The 24538-nt window shown below is 39.7% G+C and overlaps 1 long non-coding RNA gene across 3 annotated transcripts in view; it reads left to right on the forward strand.

Annotated features, from left to right (window-relative positions):
* The first annotated feature begins 3417 nt into the window (after window positions 1-3417).
* Window positions 3418-24538, forward strand: part of LOC103347814 (uncharacterized) — a 174224-nt gene continuing 153103 nt past the window's right edge. For all 3 annotated transcript variants that reach the window (XR_016223620.1, XR_016223623.1, XR_016223622.1), the window contains exon 1: window positions 3418-3555. This is a non-coding gene — a long non-coding RNA (uncharacterized LOC103347814). The remainder of the gene's footprint in view (window positions 3556-24538) is intronic.

A 24538-nucleotide genomic window follows, 5' to 3' on the forward strand; every position in this document is an offset into this window, starting at 1 on the left:
GGCACTGGTTCATGTCCTAGCTACTCCACTTCCAATCCAGCTCCCTACCACGAACTTGGGAAAACATCAAAAGGTAACCTAAGTCCTTGAGTCCCTGCACCAAAATGGGGAACACACGTGGAGTTCCAGGATCCTGGCTTTGGCCTGGCCTAGCCCCAGCTGTTGTGGCCATTTGGGGAATGAATGCAGATGGAAGACTTCTCTATCTCTCCTCTCTTTTGTAAGTTTCCCTTTCAAAAAAATAACTAAATTTTTGAAAAACAAGTCCTTAGGACAGTGATAGTTGCACAGTCAATCCATGGTGATCCAGAGGGTATCTGATGCCCAGAGAAGAAACTTGCTGACAATTCCACAACTATTGAGTTCAGCAAGCTATGAATATAACTGAGATTTTTCACATGGCACAGTCCCATAATGTTTGCAGTATTTTACAATGTTTCCAGCTTAGTAAACTAATTTGGGAAACATACTTCTTTGTTTGGCTTTAGTGAATATTATTGAGTGCCTGCCACGTGCAAAATGCTACGCTTGGTGTTGTGGAAGGTGTGAAGATAAACAAGAGCTTGGCCTTCAGAGAAATATATGTGTATATGTATGTTCCTTCTTTATATATAAATTTACATCATATATAACACCTGAGGTTCCATATGGTCCAATCTCTATGTGGTGTAACATATAAAGAAACAGCAGTATCTACTGGCTCTTTGAAGAAAACTTAAATCTGGAAGATTCCTTGAAGGGGTTTTAGACGGTATACATATATATAAAGAAGCTTTTCCCCTTTTCAAATCCCTGCTCATAGTGGCCATTAAATCTAATCATATCTCTCAAATCCACAGTCACCTCATCACCATTGTACTCTTCCCTTTATTGCCATCTTCACTGTTATATCAGCTTCTTTATTAAAAATGATAGAAATATTTACACCAGCTGAATTAAAAATTAATCTGTATATGTCTTCTTAAACTCTTCTTAGACTCCTGATAAAATTTTTCTTGCCACCCTTGAACAATTAAATAATAGTAATGTGTGAAAAAATGGAAGAATCTTTGGCAACAGAGGATGAAAGTTCATTGAAAAGGCTGGATAATGGGCTGTTCCATGCATCATTATCAAGAAAGACTTTACTAAACAATACTCTGACATGACGTTGACTAACAAGTTGATTATGGATGGCTATAAAACTTAGAGCTGGGCTGGCACCGTGGCTCAATAGGCTAATCCTCTGCTTGAGGCACCGGCACACCGGGTTCTAGTCCCGGTCGGGGCGCCGGATTCTGTCCTGGTCGCTCCTCTTCCTGTCCAGCTCTCTGCTGTGGCCCGGGAGTGCAGTGGAGGATGGCCCAGGTCCTTGGGTCCTGCACCTGCATAGGAGACCAGGAGAAGCACCTGGCTCCTGGCTTCGGATCAGCACCGTGCGCCGGCCGCAGCAGCCATTGGGGGGTGAACCAACGGCAAAGGAAGACCTTTCTCTCTGTCTCTCTCTCTCACTGTCCGCTCTGCCTGTCAAAAAAAGAAAAAAAAAGAAAAGAAAAGAAAGAAAAAAACAACTTAGAGAACTTAGAGCTGAGCATCAATGCTCCACTCCCCTGCTACCTACTTGGAAGACCCAGATGAAGCTCCTGGTTCCTCGCTTTGGTCTGGCCCAGTGCTGGCCATTGTGGCTGTCTGGGAAGTGAACCAGGAAGGGCTTCCTCTCTCTGTCACCCCCCCCCCCCCAATAACTCTGACTTTCAAAGTAAACAAATAAATAAGAAAGAAAGAAAACTCAGTATTTTCACAGTTTGTACAATAATTCTTTTTAAATGAAAGAAAATGAATTTCAAATAAATTCATTGATTTATCTCTGGATTAGATGCTACAATTTTAAAGGAACAAAATGTTTAAGATCACCTTTTCTGTACAAGATCAGAGGAAGATTTGGTGATATTGGAGAAAAGAGAGGGAGGTACAGAGCACCTTCATGACCCGCAAACCAGAGTCATCTTCTTTCCCCTATCAGCCAGTCCCATATTTCTTTATCCAAAATAGTAAAACACCCATCTGCGTGTACGTTAGGCGTCAAACAACTTTTCATTCCAAAAGATCCATTGATCCTAGTGTACGAACAGAGTGAAAAGTTGGTATCTGATAAGTTGTATCCTGCGGTGAAGGAGACATGGAATTTAGCTCATCTTGTAACCTCCCAGATCAGCAAACTAACCAAGATTCTCTCTCCTTTCTGTTTATGCCAGGTAACTAGTTAATTTGTCTTGTTTTCAGTTTATTGTAAAATTATCTGGGTGTTAATATATCTTTATACTCCCCCCACCCCAATCTTTCTACTATTGTTATGGTTGCTGTTTCAATTTCTTAGGTTGTATTTTTAAGGTCAGCTTCCAGATATTTCTTTACCAGTGGTTTCAGGATGCCCAAGACTTTGCAAAACAAGAATGGGATTCTTCTCTTGTGCGTGTCTATTTACATATCAACCTGTTTGTGAACAACACTATTGAAGGCACTTTATAACTTCCAACCTTTCTATACCTATAGCAGTAATCAATAAATATTTACTTTTTATTTTTTTTGAAAGTTTTATGTATTTATTTGAAAGGCAGAGTTACAGAGAGAGAGGGAGAGAGAGGCAGAGAGAAAAATAAGTCTTCCATCTGCTGGTTCACTCACCAAATCGCTGCAATGACCAGAGCTGGACTGATCCAAAACCAGGAGCCAGGAGCTTCTTCTGGGTCTCACACATGGGTGCAGGGGACCAAGGACTTGGACCATCTTGTACTGCTTTCCCAGGCCATAGCAGAGAGCTGGATCAGAAGAGGAGCAGCTGGGACTTGAAGCAGTGCCCTTATGGGATAACAGTACTGCAGGTTGGGGCTTTAACCTGCTGTGCCACAATGCCAGCCCCAATAAATATTTATTGCATTGAATTATTGAGTGCTGTTAAAATTCATGTTAGAAGACTATTGAGAAATTGGTGCTAATCTATCAAGTATATCCAGGCACATAGAGCTTAAAGGTTAAGCTACTACTACTCTCCAGTTATCATTGGACTCATTTGAAGAAACCAATGATTGAACATATTTTATGTGCCAGATGCTTTATACACATTACTCATTTAATCTTATCAAATCTGAAGTAATGTTTTTCAGACTTAATAAATACCTTTTGCTTCCTGCCATCAGGCCCTGGCTATCCTGACAAAGAGCAAAGAATTAATATAGTAAATAGAAGTGAATTCTAAGAAAAAAGATAAGTTATTTTTTCTAATTTCCAATGAATTTGGAATTTTTATAATTATGTCCGTTTTTTCTGTAATTATAGAGGTTATAAAAAGAAGATACTCTGAAGAGAACTTTCAGGCAAATGTAGAATTTACAGATGCATATATATTCTTAGTTTTCAGAGTTTGAACAAACATTGGACATTTGATTCAACTTCAGATATGCTGTGATGTTGGCTGGGAGCAGTGGAGAAGGCCTCAGAACCTTCATCGATGTTACTGTGTCCTCGACCTTAACTCCTCCTCTCACACACAAAGAAAATGGACTTTATTCCATAGAGGTATGTAGATACATTCAAAAATATTTTCCTTTGATAGTTTGTAGATTTGTTGGACTCCAAAGCTTATATTTAAATTTTTTTCAGCTCTTTATAGAGCTTCTAAAAGTTTATGAAAAAATTGTATTATTTTTTAATTCAACATTTTCAAAAACTTTTTGAAGCCCACTTGTATATATCATTTCAATGTTTAATTGTTTAGTATCTATTTTAAGTATTCACATTTGAATCAAATCCTCTAAAAAGTGCCCCAAACTGGCTAGTGATGATAAACTCATGTTCAAAGGGACAGTGGAGACCGAAATGGATGTAAAAATATTGACAGTTTCTTCCTTCTTTTGTTAAAAATACTTACTTGGTAAGCAGAAAGACAGAGACAGAGAGAGGGAGAGACAGACAGCACCACCACCATTTGCTGATTTACTCCATAATAGCCCACAACAGCCAGGTGAACTTAGCCTGGGTCTCCCACATAAGTGGCAGGAAGCCAATTATTTGAGCCATCATCATCACTGCTTCAGAGGGTCTGCATTAGCAGGAAGTTGCAGTCAGAGCTTGATGTTGTATAATCATGTAATCATATATTTTTAATTTCCATATTTTGTATTTTTAAAAAAATTATTTATATATTTGAGAGGTAGAGTTATAGACAGAGAGGGGGAGACACAGAGAGAAAGATCTTCCATCTGCTAGTTCACTCCCCAAATGGCCACAACAGCTAGAGCTGGGCTGATCTGAAGCCAGGAACTTCTTCCGGGTCTCCCATGAGGGTGCAGGGGCCCAAGCACTTAGGCCATCTTCTATTGCTTTTCCAGGCCATAGCAGAGAGCTAGATCTGAAGAGTAGTAGCCAGGACTTGAACAGGCGCCCATATGGGACTCTGGTGTTACAGGCGGAGGCTTAGTCTACTGTGCCACAGCGCCAGCCCCTAATTTCCACATTGTTTTAAATTAGAAGTGAGATTTACCGTTGTGTGTTGATACTTTGGCATAATACAGTAAGCAGACTCTATTAGGCATCACATTTTACTGCATGAATGGAGCCTACTTGTCCAATTTATGATTATTTGATAAAGAAAATGTTTAGAATACATGGGTAAATATCTTTTTTTATTGCTATGCCACTGACTCTCTTTACCCTCCATTATCATTGATATGTGAACTTAGTGCTCTATCCAAAAAGGTCAATAGTAGATGAAATTGAACCTATTTGATTATTTCCATTTAAACATTATTCTGAAAAAGAAATGCCAACTGGCATTTTCTTGGGGTTTCTGATGACAAAAGATATTATATCAGTTGTAAACATAAATCTTATTAGGTCCATCTTTTTCCTTGAAGCCCTTGTTTCCTTGTTGATTCACTACTTCACCCTCTATTTCCTGATGACTAATAACAATAAACTTAGTTATTATTTTTAAATATTGCCATTTCTTTACTATGACACACACACATATATTTCCTTAAAATTTTTTAAGATTTTACTTTTATAAAATGGTCAAGGCCTGCACCATTCAGACATTCAAAACTGGCTAGTGATGGTAAATTCATGTTCAGAGGGACAGTGGAGACTGAAATGCATGTAAAGGAAAGCAAAACCCAAAGTATATCACTTTTATTTTTGGATGATGCTTAATTTGATTCATTTTAATAAACAAGACAAGTGGCTGAAGTAGGAGGTATTACACTTAATAAGCAATTCATTTGATATGGATGAAACTCTGCTGTGAATAAAAAAAAAGGAAATGCAAATTGCTGATACCTTCAGTATCTTTAGCATATTATTTCAACTTTGGATAAATGTGTTTTGTACTATGGAGAAATGCAGTGATGTGGGTCTGGAAATCCTCATAGCTATGAAGCATTACTAATTACAATAAAATGTGACAGAGTCTTGTAAACAGACAAAAATGAAATCCTAAGCAATACTTGTTTTGTGAGCTCTACATCTATTGTTTGGCCAGGCTAGATAAAACATTTGTGAACACTCAATTTCTGCAGTAACATGACAATTTTATCTTATGTATTCTGTTCAATAGCTGTTACCTCTCTGGAAACATATTTATAATCATACTCAACCTCTTAATGCATAAATTATTTTGTAGAATAAAATTAAGAACTTTCAAAACAACATAAACTTTTTGAGGTCACCAAGGTACCATCAAGTAAATTATTGCCCCACAGCCCTAAATGGTACCTAGTAGCCAAGAAGAGTTTAATGCACCTTTCAAAGTGCCTAATTTACTCCCAGGGAGTAACAGACTAGTGGACAGGGCCTGGATGATAAATTACACAAAGAGATGCATTTCCCAAGTGAATTGGGCTCAGTGTTGTCTGAATAAAATTAATGCCTTACATTTATTTCAAACATGCGAAAGCAGAGGTCCACAGATAGTTTCAGAAGTCTAAAACAAGACTACTCCCTCCATCTACCTAAATGCAGCAAAGGGCAAGGAAAATTCAGGTACATAAGATAGGATTGTTGGAGATAAAATGACCTAAGGCAATTGAATGAAAAGTATCCTGTTAGTGTTCTTAGGAAGGGTCACTGAACAAGTAAAATTCCAAGTGAAATCTCCTGTGGAAGACGGCTACACTTTCTGTAATCCTTGGGTGTTCCAGAAGAAGTCTCCTCTGTAAGAATGTAACCTGTCCAACCTTGTAGAATCTATGATATCTGCCAGGATCACAACTCACGGTGGTATGTCTCCAGGCCATGAATGCTGTTGTGTGTATTTACTGAATAACGTCTCTTGTGAAGAAATTATAAAGTATTTTTGCCTTTTGAAAACTTTTCCTTTGTTAGCCTTTATGATTGCAGAGATATTGCATGAATGTCTGGTATCCTACTTATTATTGCTTTTCCTTTGGGGAATGATGAAAGAACCTGGAGCTGTTTCTGAATCCTAGAGCCCTGAACTCATTTGATCCTTACTTCTAAATAACCTTAAACAACTAAGACTCAAAGCACACTGACTTGGGGGCTGGCATTTGGACTAGTGGTTAAGATTCTTCTTGGGATGCCCACATTCTATATCAGAGGTCCTGGGTTCAAGTCCTGACTCTGATTCAAATTGTAGGTTCCCGCTAATACACATCCTGGAAAGCAGCAAAAATGGTTCAACAAGTTGAGTCTCTCCCACTCATGTGGAACACATGGATTGAATTTCAGGCTCGCAACTTCAGCCTGGTCCAGCCCTGGCTGTTGTGAGCATCTGGGGAGTGAACCAGTAGATGGGGGCTCTCTCTCTTTCTCTCCCTGCCTCTCTTTTATCTCTCTGCCTCTGAAATATACAAAGTAAAATTGTTTAAAAAATACAGACTTCAGATTATCCAACTTTTGCTTCTACTGATGTCTAACTAAGCATTCTATTTAGTATCATACTTAAATATAACTAACTGAAATGCTATTCGACTGCAAAATCCACATGAACATATTCTACAGCAAAGTAGGTTGGGTTACTGTTTGCCAAATACTTAGATTTCTTCCCTGTTGGTGTCCCACTCTAAAAGATTATGTGTCCTTATTCTGTTGAATTCAGAAATGTCATGAGTGGTGGTGACATGTGAATACTTTGATGTTTGGTGTACAGTTGCTCTTTTTTTCACTGTCAGAAGCCCAAACAGAGGCTCCTGGATCTGGCTGTTTCTCCCAGTGAAGATGATGGTGGACCCATCAGAGACCTATAGCATAAATTAGGAATAATAGTTATTGTAAATCATGAAATTTGAGGGTCTTTTGTACAAAAATAGAATCTGTCTAACCTCCACTGGTGGCCGGCGCCGCGGCTCACTAGGCTAATCCTCTACCTGTGGCGCCGGCACACTGGCCCAGCAATGACTATTGTGGCCATTTGAGGAAGAAACCAATGGATGGAGGATATCACCCCACCTGCACCACCCCCAAACACCCAGCTGCCACCAGTCTGTCTTTCCCTCCCTTTCTGCAACTCTGCCTTTCAAATAAATAAATATTTTTCAAAAGACATAAGATAAGCAGAGATCTTATCATATGCCTTTAGGAATGTATAAGGTAATAAAACTCACAGAGTTGTTTCTACTGGCAAATATTCAAATACCAATCTGACTTAAAGCTTCACTGGTCAAAAGTTGGCAAGGTAAGCTGCTCTGCAATGTGAATAAGGTCCCTAAACAGACGAGGGATGCTGCCAGGCTGTGTCAAATTTTATTAGCACTGTTTTAAAGTGCTATCTACTAAGGTCCTAATTAGGTTCCATTAATTCTACCCAAGGTTAGTCATAAACTCAAAAGCCAAGTTCAAAGCTAGAGACTTTTGTATCTGGGAAGACTGAGAAGTAGACAGCACATGTGTAGCCAGACTTCCTGCTTTACCCGTGGCGGAATGAATACTCAAGCATGATTATGGTATTCTCACATTGCATTTCAAATTGTTTCTGTGATACACACTGGAAACATCAATTGCTTGGCGTTTTCATATGAAATGAAAGTATTTGACCTGCCACACTGAATCCACTAATTTTTTTAGGTGAAGAAACTGAGACCCAGAGAGGGAGGCAGGAAATTAACTCTAGGAGTTTTCTCCTTCAAGGAACTGTGAAATTTATATGGCACATGGTCTTTTGGCAAAGTTGTTAACATTCCCATTTGACAGATGACAAAGCCAAGAGAAGCTAAGCAATATGCGCAAGCTTACAGTCCTTACTAGCTACAGAGGCTCAACTGCAAAGCAATCTCTTGACCCCTGCTGTAGTATGTTAGTATATTTTGCACTACCATCAAGCTATAAGGCAATGTTATTCTTTCTCTGAAAAAAATTAATGGATGATGTTAGAAGAATCCTTCTTGGGTCAACGGCACCCACTCATCTCCCTGTGAACCAGAAGAAACAGACTCATAAATAATAAAACACTATGCATAGCAGCCACCTGGTACCTAAATATTAAGAGCATGCATGTGAAATACTTTCATATAACCATATTAAAAGCATTAAATAAATGTCAAGGCTTGAAAAATTACCGCCTTGGGTCACTGTTGGTCACTAAATTCTACAGTCTGGCTATTAGAGTAGTGATTTAAAAAAAAAAATTTCTTCTGTCCTGCGGCCTTCTTTCCAGGAAAAATAGTATCTCTCCGAACAATAAAGAGACCAGTCTGAGGCCTGAGTTTTGCAAATTTCATTACTGCTTGTGAAGTTTTAAGCCACAATGACTCTTAACAATTTCTACTCCTGTCCCCCCAACTCAAAATTTGCAATTTCCCTCCATCCTGGGCAATTCAGTCCGGGATATTGCCCACCACACACAGCAAAACCAGGGATCCCTGCTTGGATGGAGGATGAGGCTTTTAACATCAACGATTCAAGTCTGTGTTCCTCCCTACAGTTCCTTCTGGGAAAATCAGCTTCCCAAGAGGGAAGCTTTTCTGATTATGAAAGTTTTTCAGCTTCTCTCTTCTTAGATAAATCATATTGTGAATGACTTCTGTTGAATTCTTTTCCATTTGTTTTCTATTTAGCTCTTGTTTCATTCCCTCTTGGTCTCATACATCCCTTCTGTACAGTAAATTCTTATCTGTTTTCAAAATAAATATGCAGAAGAGAGAAATATTAGGAGGAAGGGCAGAATGAAAAAGAATCCAGCTAATCTTGATTGTATATTTAAGGCTTATTTAAGAGCTAAATCTTTTTGCACATCTCTGCTCCCACATCAATATATTATCTGACTTCTGCAAAATCAAAGGCAAACAAAAATTTTTCCTTGCTAATTTTCAGTAAAATGCAGAAAATGTCATCTGCACACCCCTGAACTGCTGATTTCCAGGTTTCTAGTTCTATTTACAGGTCCTTCTTCTGCTTTGTAAGTACAATTCCTACTTGTCTGATCTTATCACCTCCAGCATAATTTTCTATTCTTTCTTTTTCTACCTTTTATTTTCCAAGCAGAGACAAAGGGGTGGGAAGGGAATTCTCCAGAATGTGACAAAACAAGCACAATGGCAACCTTATAGGGTTTGTGCTAGAAGCAAGACAAAAATGACACCAGTTAAGAAAGTTAACTAGACTTCATGCAGTGGTTTTGTGTTCTCAGTGAGTCATGCTTATTGAATAAGCAAATGCATACAGTAATTGTGTTCTAACAGGAGATAAGAAGGTACTTCAAAAAGTTCTTGGAAAATGCAATTAAAGGATAAATTTATTCTAGCACAAAATATTTTGAAATCTAAGCATAATTTTTTCATAGCACACATTTTCTATGGACTTTTAAAAAATGTTTGTATGTTGTTTTAAATGTCATTATATTTAATGTCTTATCTTCCAGGGCAAATTTTTGAGCTCTTCTACATTTTAGGACTAGAAAAATAACTGATATTCTTGAAAAAATATGAAAAGTTATGCTTATAATTAGTTATAATACTCTCATGTTTAGTATTCAAAAAGTTTATGGGAAATTGAATGAAAAGATATTTATTTTGGTGAAAAAATTTTTGAAATCAATACATAGTGTTTTTTTCTCAGAATACATATTGTCCATGAACTTTTGAAGTTCATGAAAATAAAATATATGCCTTGTATATGTTAGTTTATAAATAATATGTGGCCTGATAATTGTTTTAATGTATATTTTCCACAGAAGAAGAAAATAAAGATCATCCTTAATGTGATTGATAACTACTGACACTAATTATTTCCTAATATTTGCCTGTGTTTTTAGTTGCATATCAATAAGCACATGATTAGAGAAAACTGCACATAGCATTTGTTTTACCCTTTTCTACTTATGTGATAATAACTATTTCTCCATATCCTATTTTAAGTTAAAATAATGAATATTTTTTAGGAAAATTGTTGTGGGGACCATCATGAAGCTTCTAGGATAATGAGAAAAATCTGTTTTTTAGACAGGATGGGTGTACCTGTGACTGTTTACTTATACTCTATTCATTTTTCTGTTCTGTATATTTCAACAAAATATTTAATACAAAATCACAAATTAATTGAAAAGTATTCACTAGAACTGTATAACATTGTATTATTTAGCTCTATTATGATTGACTAAGCCAATCTCACATCATTAGATATTTAGGGTTTTTTTACCACTTTCAAATATTATGTTTATTACTGCTATAAATATATTACTTTTCAAGTATTCATCTGTATCACATTCATTTAGGGTAGAGTTCTAGGTGTAGTGCCTCTTTTCTGAGAATAATGAAAATGAGGAAGAAGAATTAATGTAAATAAATTTGTTGTAGTTATATTTATTGATGGGGTAAACTGGTAGAACTTTTGAATTCTTAACAATTGTAGCATGGAACAGAAAATGTGTCTGTTAAATTCCAAACTGAGTCTCATATGGAACTTGGGCATATAGGTGAGATATCCTTCACCCAAACAAAATGAACAATTTCTACTCAATTAAACTGAATAAAGCACTTTTGAGCACCACGTACATGGCAGGACTTTTTCTAAACACTAGGATTCATGGATTTTAAAACAAGGCACAGCCCTGTTCTTGCTTAGAAATAAGAACTGACTGCAGAGAAAACACTCTCAACCCAGTGTGGACAAGATTGTTCCTTCCCATTTCATAGTTCAATTATCTGTGTATTGGGAAAAAATACTTACCTCAGTGGCCTGCTGTGAAGATTAAACAGCATTTACAGGGTGCTAAACAGGGGTACTATTCAAAATGTTTAACAATCCATAGACACCAGCATCAACCAGTTAGAATATATACTGGTCAGACAGAATACTGGCCAGGTAATAAAGAACTGCCTCCATCCTGATAAATTCTGGCTTCATTCTTTGTGTCCCAGTTCAGCCTAGAGGCAGACAATTGCTATTTTTGTTTCTTATTCTTTTTGATTTTAGTCAGATAGAGTAAAATTTCCTCAAACTCATATCTGCTTTTTAAATGAATTTACTCACAGTCAAAATATTTGGAGAAGGAAACCCAAGAGGTGTGATTTGTGCTCAAACACTCTTCGTTTAATTTTCACCCAACAGGAGTCATTGGACCTCTTCAACTGTTCTTACCATTATTTCTTTTGTGTTCAACTCTTATTTATTTCTACTGCCGACAGTCACAGCAGCTTGTTAGGAGAAAAATTACATCATGTATTTACTCCTAAAAATTGGCAGTGAATATAGGAACCATGTGGGAGGTGGAGATGGGACACGGGCCTAGTCATATAAATAGAGTAAAAGAAAAATCAAAAAACACCAAAACCTGATTTCTCTGGGAGCAAGTTTCAGATTTTTAAATACCATTTAAATGTTTTACAATTTTATCTAATTTGCTGAAGTAAAAAATTTTTCTAAGAATATTGTTACGGAAGTTGAACAATAATGACAACTATAAAAAACTCACCAAGTACTGTAGATTTATTTTTTTAGGTGATTATCGAAGTAACTACAGTTCAAGAGCAGCAACTTGGAAATATGTTAACATTTGTTCTTCAAATTGGGAAGATAAATACTTTGCACTATAGGATGAACCATCTGAGCTGTTCAAATCTCCTATCACCTTTGAGTTCCAATAAGATTTCTGCATCCTGCTGCCATCTGAAGAATTTCTTTTTGGATACATAGGAAATATGGAGTCAGGGATAGGAGCATTAAATGGTGTTTTACTGGAATCAGGAGTGAGAGTTTCTGTAAATTCATCTCAAAGAATGAAATTCAAGGGGCTAGTATTGGGCTTAGTGGCTAAGGTACTGGTTAAAATGACCACATTCCACATCAGAGTACCTAAGTTTGAGTTCCAGCTCTGACTTTGACTCTTGATTCTAGCTTCCTGATAATGCAGACCTTGGGAGGCAGTGAGGATAGCTTAAGTAGTTGGACCTCAGTTACTCACATGGGAGATAGATATTGAGTTCCCATCTCCCAGCTTTGCCCTGTCCCAACCCTGTCATTGCTGGCATTTGGGAGAGTGAAACAGTGGGTGGGATTCTCTCTCCCACCCCTCCCACCCTCTCTCTCTCTTTAATGCATTATGTCTTTTATTGTACCCTACATGCTGCCATGCTTCTGAGAAGAGCTTAACACCCATTTTAGGAACAAATCAGACCAAATAGAGATACTACTAAGAAAGTGGTATCTTTAGAAACAATATGTACTTTGGAATCTGAAGGACATGGGTTGAATTTCCAATTTCATCAATAACTAGCTAAATGACCTTGGGCTAGTCATTTAAACCCTGACCTGAGGTTCCTTATCTGTAGAATGTGGAAGGACAGCAAGATATGTACAAGGTTGTCATAAAACTTAGAGATGATATATATATATAGTGACATTGTACCAGAGTAAAATCACAAATAATAATAATTATCATATTTATTATAGGTTATACATAATACAAGAGTTGAAGAGTCATGAAAATAAAAGAAAGTTAAGGAAAAATAAGGTGAGCATTTAACGTAGTGGTTGAAAGACTGGTTAAGATTCCTAAGTCCCACATCGAAGTACCTAGGTTAGATATTTGACTTAAGCTCCTCACTCCAGCTTCTTACTGGTGCAGATTTTAGGAGACAGCAGATGATGGTTCAAGTAACTGAGATGCTGACACCTATGTGGAAGACCTGGATTTGAAACTGAGCCTCGGTACAGTGCCTTTGATGCAGATGTCGGATACCACCAGGTCCTAATGTTCCAGTCCCCTACCCTCTGTTCCTTAGCTTACTTTCCTTGCCCTGCTTCTAGTAGAATTAACTCACTACAATTGAGAGAGTGGTGCGGCCGGTTCTATAGTGTCCCTAAACACAAGGCTCATGAGGACATTCTTCTCTCCTATTTATAACTTCTTGACTTTTGGTCTTGTCTTGAAGGGTTTCTTTTCCAGAACCCCAGCCCCTAGCAAAAGGTGACTACCACCTGCATATTGCTCCCAGACTGATTGGAGCCATCATTAAAATTCCCTAAAGGATACAACATCACCAACCAATAGAAGGAGGGCCACAAGAACTGCAGCCCCAGCAGCAACTTGAACATGAGCTGAATAGGCACCTCCCACCCCAACTTTAATCCTAAAGAACTTGTACCCCTAAACCCCTCAATGAGCCCAGGAATTAAGAAACCTCTGCCTGGCTCCTTGTTCTGTGTTTTGCAATAAGTACCTGTTCTTCCACAACCCAGTGTCTCTAATATTTTTTTGACAGCAGAATGGACAGTAAGAGAGAGAGAGAGAGAGAGAGAGAGAAAGGTCTTCCTTTTCCATTGGTTCACCCCTCAATGGCTGCTGCAGCTGGCACACCGCGCTGATCTGAAGCCAGGAGCCAGGTTCTTCTCCTGGTCTCCCATGCGGGTGCAGGGCCCAAGGACCTGGGCCATCCTCCACTGCACTCCCAGGCCACAGCAGAGAGCTGGACAGGAAGAGGAGCGACCAGGACAGAATCCGGCGCCCCGACCGGGACTAGAACCTGGTGTGCTGGTGCCACAGGCGGAGGATTAGCCTATTGAGCCGTTGTGCCGGCCCAGTGTCTGTAATTGGCTTGCTGCACACTGGGGATGAGATCTAGGCTTAGGGATTCTGTAGCAATTCCTCCAACCAATTTTGGGGTGTTATATACCAGATTGCATTCCTGGCTCCCAATTTGGCCCCCCACCCAGTCTTGGCATTTGCCAACAATTGGAGAGTGAATGCACGGCAGATAGGACTCTTGCTCTATTTCCCTGCCTCTCACAAAATAAAAAACTAAATAACCCTCCACTCCCCAAAAAACCCACACCTCTTCTTGTGACATCTTCAACATAAATGCTAATGAGCAGTTCACCAGTTGTGACATACGAAGGGTAAAGTTATGAAAATACCCCCGAATAAACATTTGTAATGAAGACCTCACTTCTCTCCTGCAGCTTTTGGAATAAAGTTATTTCCACAATAACAATTTTAAAATATAAATAGTGATGCTTTGATCTTGGTAGGAGGCATCTTCTGTGAATTCCTGGACAATAGGCAGGTAAATACCTAAGCAACAGCTGCCCCAGGAATCTAAATATTTCACATTTCATCCACCTTCTCTTGAAGCTTCACTGGATCAAACAATGTAGGCAAGCTCTCTAAAAGAAAAAATAAATCTGATCCAGTCAATTATCTGGAGGCAAAGCATGCTTTCGTTTGTCAATATAAAATCTTAGTTGGAAGTGAGGCGGGGTAAAAAATTAATCACCTTCTCTTCAGGAGGGCTTTAATTTTATCCTCCTGTCTTCTCTCCATTGGGATTGGGTAAACACTGTGTCCCAATGCCCTCCAGGTTTTCTCTCTGTTCTTGCCCTTCCATTTCTGGGACCACCAGAGCTCTCCTTGCATTTGGCTCTACTTTGCTGTCTGTTCTCCTGCCATTATGGTACCCAGAGACAAAGGTAGAGTCAGTTGCTTCTCAGCTCTCCTACTCAGCACAGTCTGAGTCCAAATTGGGATCTTTGTGAGAGGAAGGAAAAGCGGTAGCTGTTAAAGTGCTCATTTACTATAGGAGAAGTCACCTTCAGGGAGTTGGGTAATGGAGCATAAGAGGAAGAAGTGTTACATGCCCACTGCAGCCCTACACATAGAGGGAAAGCAGGGAGTGCACACACACACACAAACACACATCAGGCCCAGCCTTAGATGACCTTAATGTCTGTAATCACTTATACGATTGCTTATTATGGTTAGGTCAAACTATTCATAGCATATATTCTACGGTCACTAACATCAGTGAAATGGCTACCGTTATTTCCTCACTATGTGCTATGGTATGTGCTGGGCATTTTGCATTCATTATCACAGTGACTCTTCTATTATTATCAACATATCACAGAAAAGAGAGTTTAAGGAGCCCACATGATCTGTAGTCTCAGAGATGGTAAGTGGTGCAGCCCAGATTGCACACCAGGTATTCTGACCCTATAGCCTGAGCTCTAGACCATCCTATTGTTTTCTTCTTTAGCCATGTTCCAACCAGTCCCCATTGGAAGGACTGAGGTGCAGTGACTACTCTGGTGCATACATTGTTATGACAAGGGTCTGGGCTGCATTTTTCAAAAATATTTATTTGTTTGTTTGAAAAAGAGTGACCGAGAGGGAGAGACAAAGTGAAAGAGATCTTCCATCCATGGGTTCAGTCCCAAAATAGTTATAACAGCTAGGAAGATGGCAGCAGAAAATTGCCAAGTGACAGAAGGAGGAGAGGAAGAGAGAGAGAGAAGAGAAAGAGAGAGATCTTCTGTCTGCCAGTTCATTCCTCAAATGGCCTCAACAACCAAGGATGGGCCAGCCTGAAGCCAGGAGCCAGGCACTTCATCTGGGATTCCCACATGAGTGGCAGGAGCCCAAGTACTTAGGCTACCATCCACTGTCTTTCCAGACACATTAATAGGAAGCTGGATCTGAAGCAGACTAGCTGGGACCCAGACAGGCACTCCATTATGGGATAATGCCGTTGCAAGCAGCAGCTTAACCAGATGCACCACAGTGCTAGCCCATCTCCTTACACTTTCTTTAAATTTGACTTTTCAATTTATTCTTCAAGAAGTTTAACTTATTCTTTTCACCTCTGATATCAAAGATCTTTTTACCTCCTAGCTCCTATTCCTTGTTGATAAAGACTCCTAGAAGTATAGCTAATTGGTCTCTAATCTTCCAAATGAGAAATATTATTTTTATCATTTTATCCTATTGAGCTTATCTTTTGTCTACATTGTAATTAAGAGCTTGTCAACTTATAGTCAGGGGGACCATGCCATTTGATATCATGTACAATGACTGTAGAAGAACACCGTGGTGTAGTGTAGTGTGGTTACTAATTCTTGGAAGTTGAGGATGAAATGGAATATTTCATTCCACATAAAAACCAGAAAAGCCTGTTACTATTATGTTGACTTTTTTTAAAAAAGATTTTATTTATTTATTTGAGAAGTAGAGTTACAGACAGTGAGAGGGAGAAACAGAGAGAAAGGTCTTCTGTTCATTAGTTCACTCCCCAAATGGCTGCCACAGCTGGAGCTACGCCGATCCGAAGCCAAGAGCCAGGTTCTTCTTCCCAGTCTCCCATGTGGGTGCAGGTACCCAAGGACTTGGGCCATCTTCTACTGCTTTCCCAGGCCACAGCAGAAAGCTGGATTGGAAGAAGAGCAGCCGGGACCAGAACCGGCGCCCATATGGGATGCTGGCGGCACAGGCGGAGGATTAACCTACTGTGCCACAGCGCCAGCCCCAACTTTCTTTGTTTAGTTTAGCTGATTAAATGAGCTGAAAATATCACTCAGATCCAGTTTCTTATAAGTTTACTTTTATTTATTTGAAAGAGAGAGAGAGAGAGATCTTTCATCCACTGGTTCATTCCCCAAATACCTGCCACAGATCACAGCCATGATCTCAGAACTTAATCTGGATCTCCCATGTGAGTGGCAGGGCTCTAAGTACTGAGCCATCACCTGCCAGTCAGGGTACATTCTAACTGGAAGCTGAAATCAGGAATGAAGCCAGGATTTGAACCCAAGCACTCCAATATGTGATGAGGGCATCCCAAATGGTGCAGTTTCAGTTTCCTCAACATTTATTTGTGTAAATCTGCAGTCTATATACAATATTAGCTGAATCTGGATAGCTTTCTCAAATGTTTCAAATATGCACATACGTGATTTCCATCAAAACAATACATATAGATGTTGAATTTTTATATAATGGCAAGAAAATATTACATTTTTGCACCATGTTTCAAGCTTTTATGGTGCAATTTAAATGTTAATTTTTAATATTTTCTGAAGTAATAATAATAATAAAAAATTCTCATGTTATTGATGTTTGCTAGAATAGCATTTGAGAGAAGGCCCTTTATGCGTTTCTAATAAATTTATAAAACATGTATTCTTAGTCTAATTTGCATAGATCAAGGTAAATGAAATTGCTCTGTTACCAATTAAATGTATACTTCAGGGATGTTTATTAACAATAAACATTTTTAAGAAAGTACTAAAATTCCTTTTCTCTTTCAACTTTTTCTTCTAGCACAAATCTGCCCCCATTTAGCATCAAAGTTCCATATTGTTATTTAGAGGCTTCTGTCTTTTTTCCAGTCCCTATTCCTCCTTTCTGTAAATATTGGATTTAACGAAAGAAAACTGTATTATTTACTTTTCCCTGGATAGTCACTGCATTCCCTTCTCTTCTTGCATCTGTTCATGCTTCGTGCTTTTCTCTCACCCAGATGGACCCTTTCCATTCTTCAGGATTCCATTCAAAGCCTATTCTTGGGGCAGGCATTTGGTAAAGCAATTAAGATGCCTCTGGGGACACTGGCATCCCTAACTTGGGTACCCGGGTTTGAATGCCAGCTATGTTTTCCATTCCAGCTTCCTGATAATTCATATCCTGGGAGGGGGAGGCAGCTGATGATAATTCAAGTACATGCACCCCTGCCACCCAAGTAGGAGACATGGATTGAGTTCTGGGTTCCTGGTTTCAATGTGGCCTAACCCCAACTCTTTGGGGGATTTGGGGAGTGAATCTGCTGATGGAAAATCTCTCTCTCTTTCCCCAAGCCTCTCTCTCCCTTTCTGCCTTTCAAATGAGTGAAAATAAATAATAAATCAAATTTTAAAATTCCATCCTCTATCTTGCGGTTATCAAGACCTTTATTCTTTTGCTGCTGCTTAACACAGGCAATAGCAAATATATTCATACTGTTGAGCCTTATCATGTATGGCCTTGAACAGCCAGGTAAATACAAATTTCCTCTGGGAAGACAGTGAAGAGGAAGTCAAAGGATCAAGTAGCAGAAAGGCCAGTCATTTTTACCTGCTCAACCTCTGAAGACATAAGCAGACCACTTCTTTCATACTCTGCTGTCTTCTGCCCAGGTGCAGAAGATGCAGGTGATGCAGTGCAGGTGATGGAGGCTTACATGAGAATCTCCACAATTCATTCTGCTTCTGGCTGCCTCCCTTCAGAGCAATATGAACTGAAGGCTTGCTTTCCAGTTGAAATCAGACAATGCATAAGGAAGCATATGAAAACATTTTTTGAACGTAGATATTACAAACAGGCCAGGCAATACAGTGTCTCAAATATTTCAGTCTCTGTTGAGTTAGAGCCAGCCATATGCTGTCTTAACAACCAGTTCTGAGGGTTGTGGGGGGGTAGTTCTGATTTGCAGCATTTGTTTATTGCTTCATGCAGATACTCCCAGGTGACAAATTTTATACTGCCAATGAGACATGGCTAAGCATGGACTCAGGAAGAGATATGTAGTAATATGCTGCTATACTGAAGTTTTATCATATAGACATGAGTACGATAGGTATAAATAGCAACACAAGCATAGATAATAGCATAAATTATTAAAATAATTCAGAGGTACTAATGTTTGAGTATTGCCCTTTATTTATAAATTTAATCTAATATTTACTGTCTGAGAACAGATATTTTTAACAACTGTACCACAAAACTGGAAATTTTTTTCCTTTTTTTTTTTTTTTTTTTGACAGGCAGAGTTAGACAGTGAGAGAGACAGAGACAGAGACAAAGGTCTTCCTTTTTCTGTTGGTTCACCCCCCAAGTGGCCGCTATGGCCGGTGCGCTGCGCCAATCTGAAGCCAGAAGCCAGGTGCCTCCTCCTGGTCTCCCATGCGGGTGCAGGGCCCAAAGACCTGGGCCATCCTCCACTGCACTCCCGGGCCATAGCAGAGAGCTAGATTGGAAGAGGAGCAACCGGGACAGAATCTGGTGCCCCGACCGGGACTAGAACCCAGGTGCCAGTGCCACAGGCAGAGGATTAGCCTAGTGAGCCACGGCGCCGGCCCAAAACTGGAGATTTAGCCACTGGCTACTATACCAGGTGTGAGTGAGTTCCAGTGCACTGCTGGTAACATCCATAGTTTCTTCTCTAAATACGTAAGTGCAAAAGTAGTGTTGGACTGTATAGTATATTCTAGTGTTTGTACAAAATGAGAACTTAATTACTGTTTTTAAAATGAACTGTGGTGTGCTTTTTAAAAAAAGGCTGATTGCTTGAGATATTGAAAATATGTATTTATTCAAAAACCATTTACTGAGTGCACACAATTTGCCAGAACTCTGTTAAGCTAAGATAAGAAGAAAAACATCATATGGGTTAATACTGATCATCAAATCTTCTGAAGCAACTGCTCAAAACAGTCTGATCGATTATTTATGATTCCATTCAGGTTCACTGCCCATGTGTGTGGCCAAACCAGGAAATGGGCCAGAAGCTGTGATTTGCCTTCATTCTGACTTCATTCAACTTCCCCAACACATAGACACAGCAAGCATTGGTTTACATCTACGTTGCCAGGTGGCTCAACTCCCTCCTTTTTCTGATTCCCTACTTTGCTGAACACAGGGGACCTGAACAAAAGCAGCTCCCTAAGGGGGCAACTTCAGAAGCACTGCCAGGCCTGGTGAGGGATGGACAACTGTTGCCCATGGCCAGGAGTCCACTGGCTCACATTCTCACTTCCCCAGAACTCCCAGATCCTGCTTTTAGCCACATCTTATGAGTGAGAAAACAGAGGTTCCAACAGACCACAAATCTTGCCCAGGGTCATTTTGTTGATAGGGATTAGAGCCAGCAAAGCTCTCTTTATTCCCCATCACATTCCTTTCCATCTTCTTCCTTCCCTAACAAAACAATGTCCTGCTACAGATGCAGAAGCATGGCAGCCTGGAGACCTGTTTGTGCCACAAGGAGAAGAGGCAGATGGCATCTTACATTGCAATCTACTTTTCAAATAAAAAGTGTTCTTTATTTGCCCGTCTCGTCATTTAAGTGTAATAGTAAACTGAACAGTGGTGTCTCAAAGCTCAAGGGCAAGTCACCACAGGATTTAGAGTTCTCTGAAAGAAGTGTGGGTCACAACCTGTAGTTGAGCATGTTCACCGTGAACCAATTGTAAAGTCAACACTAAGGAGATTTTCTTATTTTTTTGCTAACTTTTACTTTTATGTAAACATTTATATTACTGAAGTAAACCATAATTATTATTTATATCTTGATGCAGGGATCATCCTACCACACATGTAGCACAAAGTATAAGAAAAATATTACTTCTGGGATTCCAGACTCAGGTGAAAACTAAGACTACCATCTCATTATTACTGGGGAGGGGAGGCAGATAGTGCTAAGAGTTATGGCTCCAGGAAGTCAGATACATTTTTCAACAGCCTGCTAAAAAGGAAACAGGAGATTATAAGAAAAGGCAAGAAAAAGAAAGATCCTTGCTAGAGTCAATCATTTGGAATTATGTGCCTGCTAGAACCATATCCAACATGATGCAAACTCTATTGAAATAAAACAAAGGGGAAAGTTCAGTAGAGACATCAATCAAGCCCAGATCACGCCAGGTGGACCCAATTTTGCATTCTGATGGCAGTGAGAAAATGTTCAACTTCTTGAAGGATATATTTCCTAACAATTGCTGAGGGAACAAAAATAACAAAAAAATGACAAGAATATTTTCAGAAAATGACAACTAAATATCAATAGTGGGATGACTATTTGACCAGAGATTTTTGACGAGAAGGATGGGAGAATCCAGCACAATGAAAATGTTCACTCCTCACTGAATTTTATGTGGTATGTCTATTTATGGAGAAGATCAATGCCCAAGTGTCAAAAAGATGCAGTGTGACCAAGAAAGGAATTATGGGATGCCGAGCCCGGTCCCAGTCCACCCCTGCAAACAGCTTGCTGAAGGTCTTCTGCTTTCTGGGAAGGGCATTCTGCTCCAAGCACAAAAGAACTTGTATAAACCACAACCAGAGAAGGCATCAAGGCTTCCCTTAAGAACGCCAACTACGGCTATTTTTTGCCCACTCTGTGTTCTTCAGAGCATGAGGCTTTATGCTATGGAGCCAAGAAAAGGAAAAGAAAGATGATTAAAAACACAGAAGTTTTAAGTTTCAGATAGAATTCAATGCCAGAAAAAAAATCAAGCATCTTTAGAGACGTCTAATTAAAAATAAATCAATTCCCATTTCTTTATACATCCTTTCCTTCATAGGACAAAAATGGTCTGTTATTTTTCTTTCAAATTCAATAGGGCTTTGTGAGTTTTGTAGACATGTCTATGTGTGTAAAAGGATGAACCAAGGGTGGGCATTTGGCCTACTGGTTAAAATGCCAGTTAAGATGCCCTTATTCCTTATTGAAGAAACTCAGTTTGAGTCTCAACTCCTCTTCCAATTCCAGCTTCCAGCTAATGCACATTCTGGGAGGTTAATAGGTAATGGCTGAAGTCATTGGTTCCTGCCACCCACATGAGACACATGGATTGAGTTCCTGGCTCCTGGCTTTGCCTGGGCCAGCCCTGGTTGTTGCAGACATTTTGGTAGTGAACCAGCAGATGGGAAATCTTTATCTCTGTCTTTGCTTTTTTTTCTTTGTTTGCTTCTATCAGTGTGTCTCTCTGAAACTCAAAATAAATAAGTAAATAAATAAATAATTTAAAAATGAATCCAGTAATTTTCTGTAGCTTTTCATTCTGCACAAGGTTTGGCTGTATAGGTCAGTCTATTTAACAATACAAAGCAATGATAAGTTTTTAAAAAGGTATGTGCAAAGTGGTGTTCCAATTAATGCTCAACTCCACCCTCTGAGAGACTAGAGAAAACATTGCTTTTATAATTTGCACTAAGGAGACTGAAGCTTACACAGATGAGTATAGTTGCACAAAGTAATATAGTATTTTTTTAAAGATTTATTTTTGGGGCCAACCCTATGGCGCAGCAGGTTAATGCCCTGGCCTGAAGCGACAGCATCCCATATTGGCGCTGGTTCAAGGCCCAGCTGCTCCGCTTCCAATCCAGCTCTCTGCTATGGCCTGAGAAACAGTAGAGGATGGTCCAAATCCTTGTGCCCCTGCACCCATGTGTGAGACCCAGAAGAGCCCAGAGGCTCCTGGCTCTTGGCTTCGAATCGGCACAGCTCTGGCGGTTGCAGCCAACTGGGGAGTGAACCAACAGATGGAAGACCTCTCTCTCTTTCTCTCTCTCTGTCTCTCTCTCTCTCCCCCTCCCTCCCTGCCTCTTCTCTCTCTGTGGAACTCTGACTTTCAAAGACATAAATAAATCTCAAAAAAAGAGATTTATTTATTTTATTTGAAAGAGTTCCACAGAGAGAAGGAGAGGCAGAGAGAGAGAGAAGTCTTCCATCTGCTGGTTCACTCCCCAATTGGCTGCAATGGCCAGAGCTGCACCAATCTGAAGCCAGGAGCCATGAGCTTCTTCTTGGTCTCCCACTTGGATGCAGGGCCCAACGACTTGGACCACTCCGTACTGCTTTCCCAGGCCATTAACAGAGAGCTGGATCAGAAGTGAAGCAGCCAGGACTCAAACTGGTGCCCATATGGGATGCTGGCACTGCAAGCGGCGGCTTCACCCACTACACCACAGCGCCAGCCCCTAAAGTCATATAGTATTAAGTGATGACCACGGTGACGTCCTAGACTTTTGTCTCCAGAACCAGCCACATAACACTTCTTTTATTAAAGCAATGATGAAACTTGTTGAAGTGATACAGGAAAGTTCATTCTTGACCTACATGTACTTTGGTGGTGCATTTTGGTACAGTGGATTAAATCAAATTAATTAGGTTGTCTTTTTTTTTGTGAATGTCTAAAATATAATGGTATAAAGGAAGTATAATTCCAATTTTGATTTAAAAGTTATGGTATCCTGTGTAGGGATATGAGTGTGTGTGTTTATGTGTATGTCCACAAGGGTACTTCAGAAAGTTTGTGGAAAATGAAATCAAAAGTTAAATCAATTTTGGTGTGAAAAATATTTCAAATCCTTGCTTGTGAGAGATTATATATATATATATATATACATGGATATATATATCCATGTATGTGTAGATGAATATATAATTGGGAGGGGATATTAGAATCTACAATATATTAATAGTGTAGATTATTTCTCTGTTATGAGGCATGGTTGATTTATGGATGACTGCATGACATGGTGGTTATGCCATGGAGTAAGCCACTGACTCTGATTCTCAAGTCCATAACTTATTACTGTGTGCCTTTCAGTACATTTTGCTCTTTTTTTCCATAGGTAAAACAGGAATAATATTAGCATCTGCCTCCTGGCTTGTGAACAAAATTAAAGGGGATGCCATACACCTACAAGGGGTCTTTTAAAAATTTGTGGGGCAGGTGTTGTGGCACAGGGAGTTCAACCACAGACGTTCACATCCCGTACCAGAGTGTGAGTCTGAGTCCCTGCAGGGCTTCTGATCCTGCTTCTTTCATTTTTTTTTAAAGATTTATTTACTTATTTGAAAGGCAGAGTTACACAAAGGCAGAAGTACAAAGAGAGGTCTTCCATCTGCTGGTTCACTCCCTAAATGGTTGGGACTATCTGAAGTCAGGAGCCAGGAACCAGGAGCTTTCTCTAGGTCTCCCATGCCTGTGCAGGGGCCTAAGGACTTGAGCCATCTTCTGCTGCTTTCCCAGGCCATAGCAGAGAGCTGGATCAGAAGTGGAACAGCCAGGACACGAACCAGAGCCCATATAGGATGCCAATGCTGCAGGCGGTGGCCTTACCCTTTATGCCACAGTGCACTGACCCTGATCCTGCTTCTTTCTTGCTTGCTTTCTTTCCTTTTTTTAAAAAGGTTTTATTTATTTATTTATTTATTTGAGAGAGTTACAGGCAATGAGAGGGAGAGACAGAGAAAGGTCCTCGTTTCATCTGTTCACTCTCCAAATGGCCACAATGGCCGGAGCTGCGCCAATCCGAAGACACGAGCCAGGTGCTTCCTCTCGGTCTCCCATGCAGATGCAGGGACCCAATCACTTGGGCCATCCTCCAATGCTCTCCCAGGCTACAGAAGAGAGCTGGATAGGAAGAGGGGCAGCTGGGACCAGAACCGGCGCCCATATTGGATGCCACAGGTGGAGGATTAACTTACTGCACCATGGAGCTGGCTCCCTGCTTCTTTCTAATGCATCCTGGAAAGCAACAGATAATGGTTCAAGTACTTGGGTCTCCTGCCACCCA

This window comes from Oryctolagus cuniculus, chromosome 1, assembly GCF_051225735.1.
Source record: "Oryctolagus cuniculus isolate XC-2025 breed Fujian yellow rabbit chromosome 1, ASM5122573v1, whole genome shotgun sequence".
Taxonomy (NCBI): Eukaryota; Metazoa; Chordata; class Mammalia; order Lagomorpha; family Leporidae; genus Oryctolagus; species Oryctolagus cuniculus.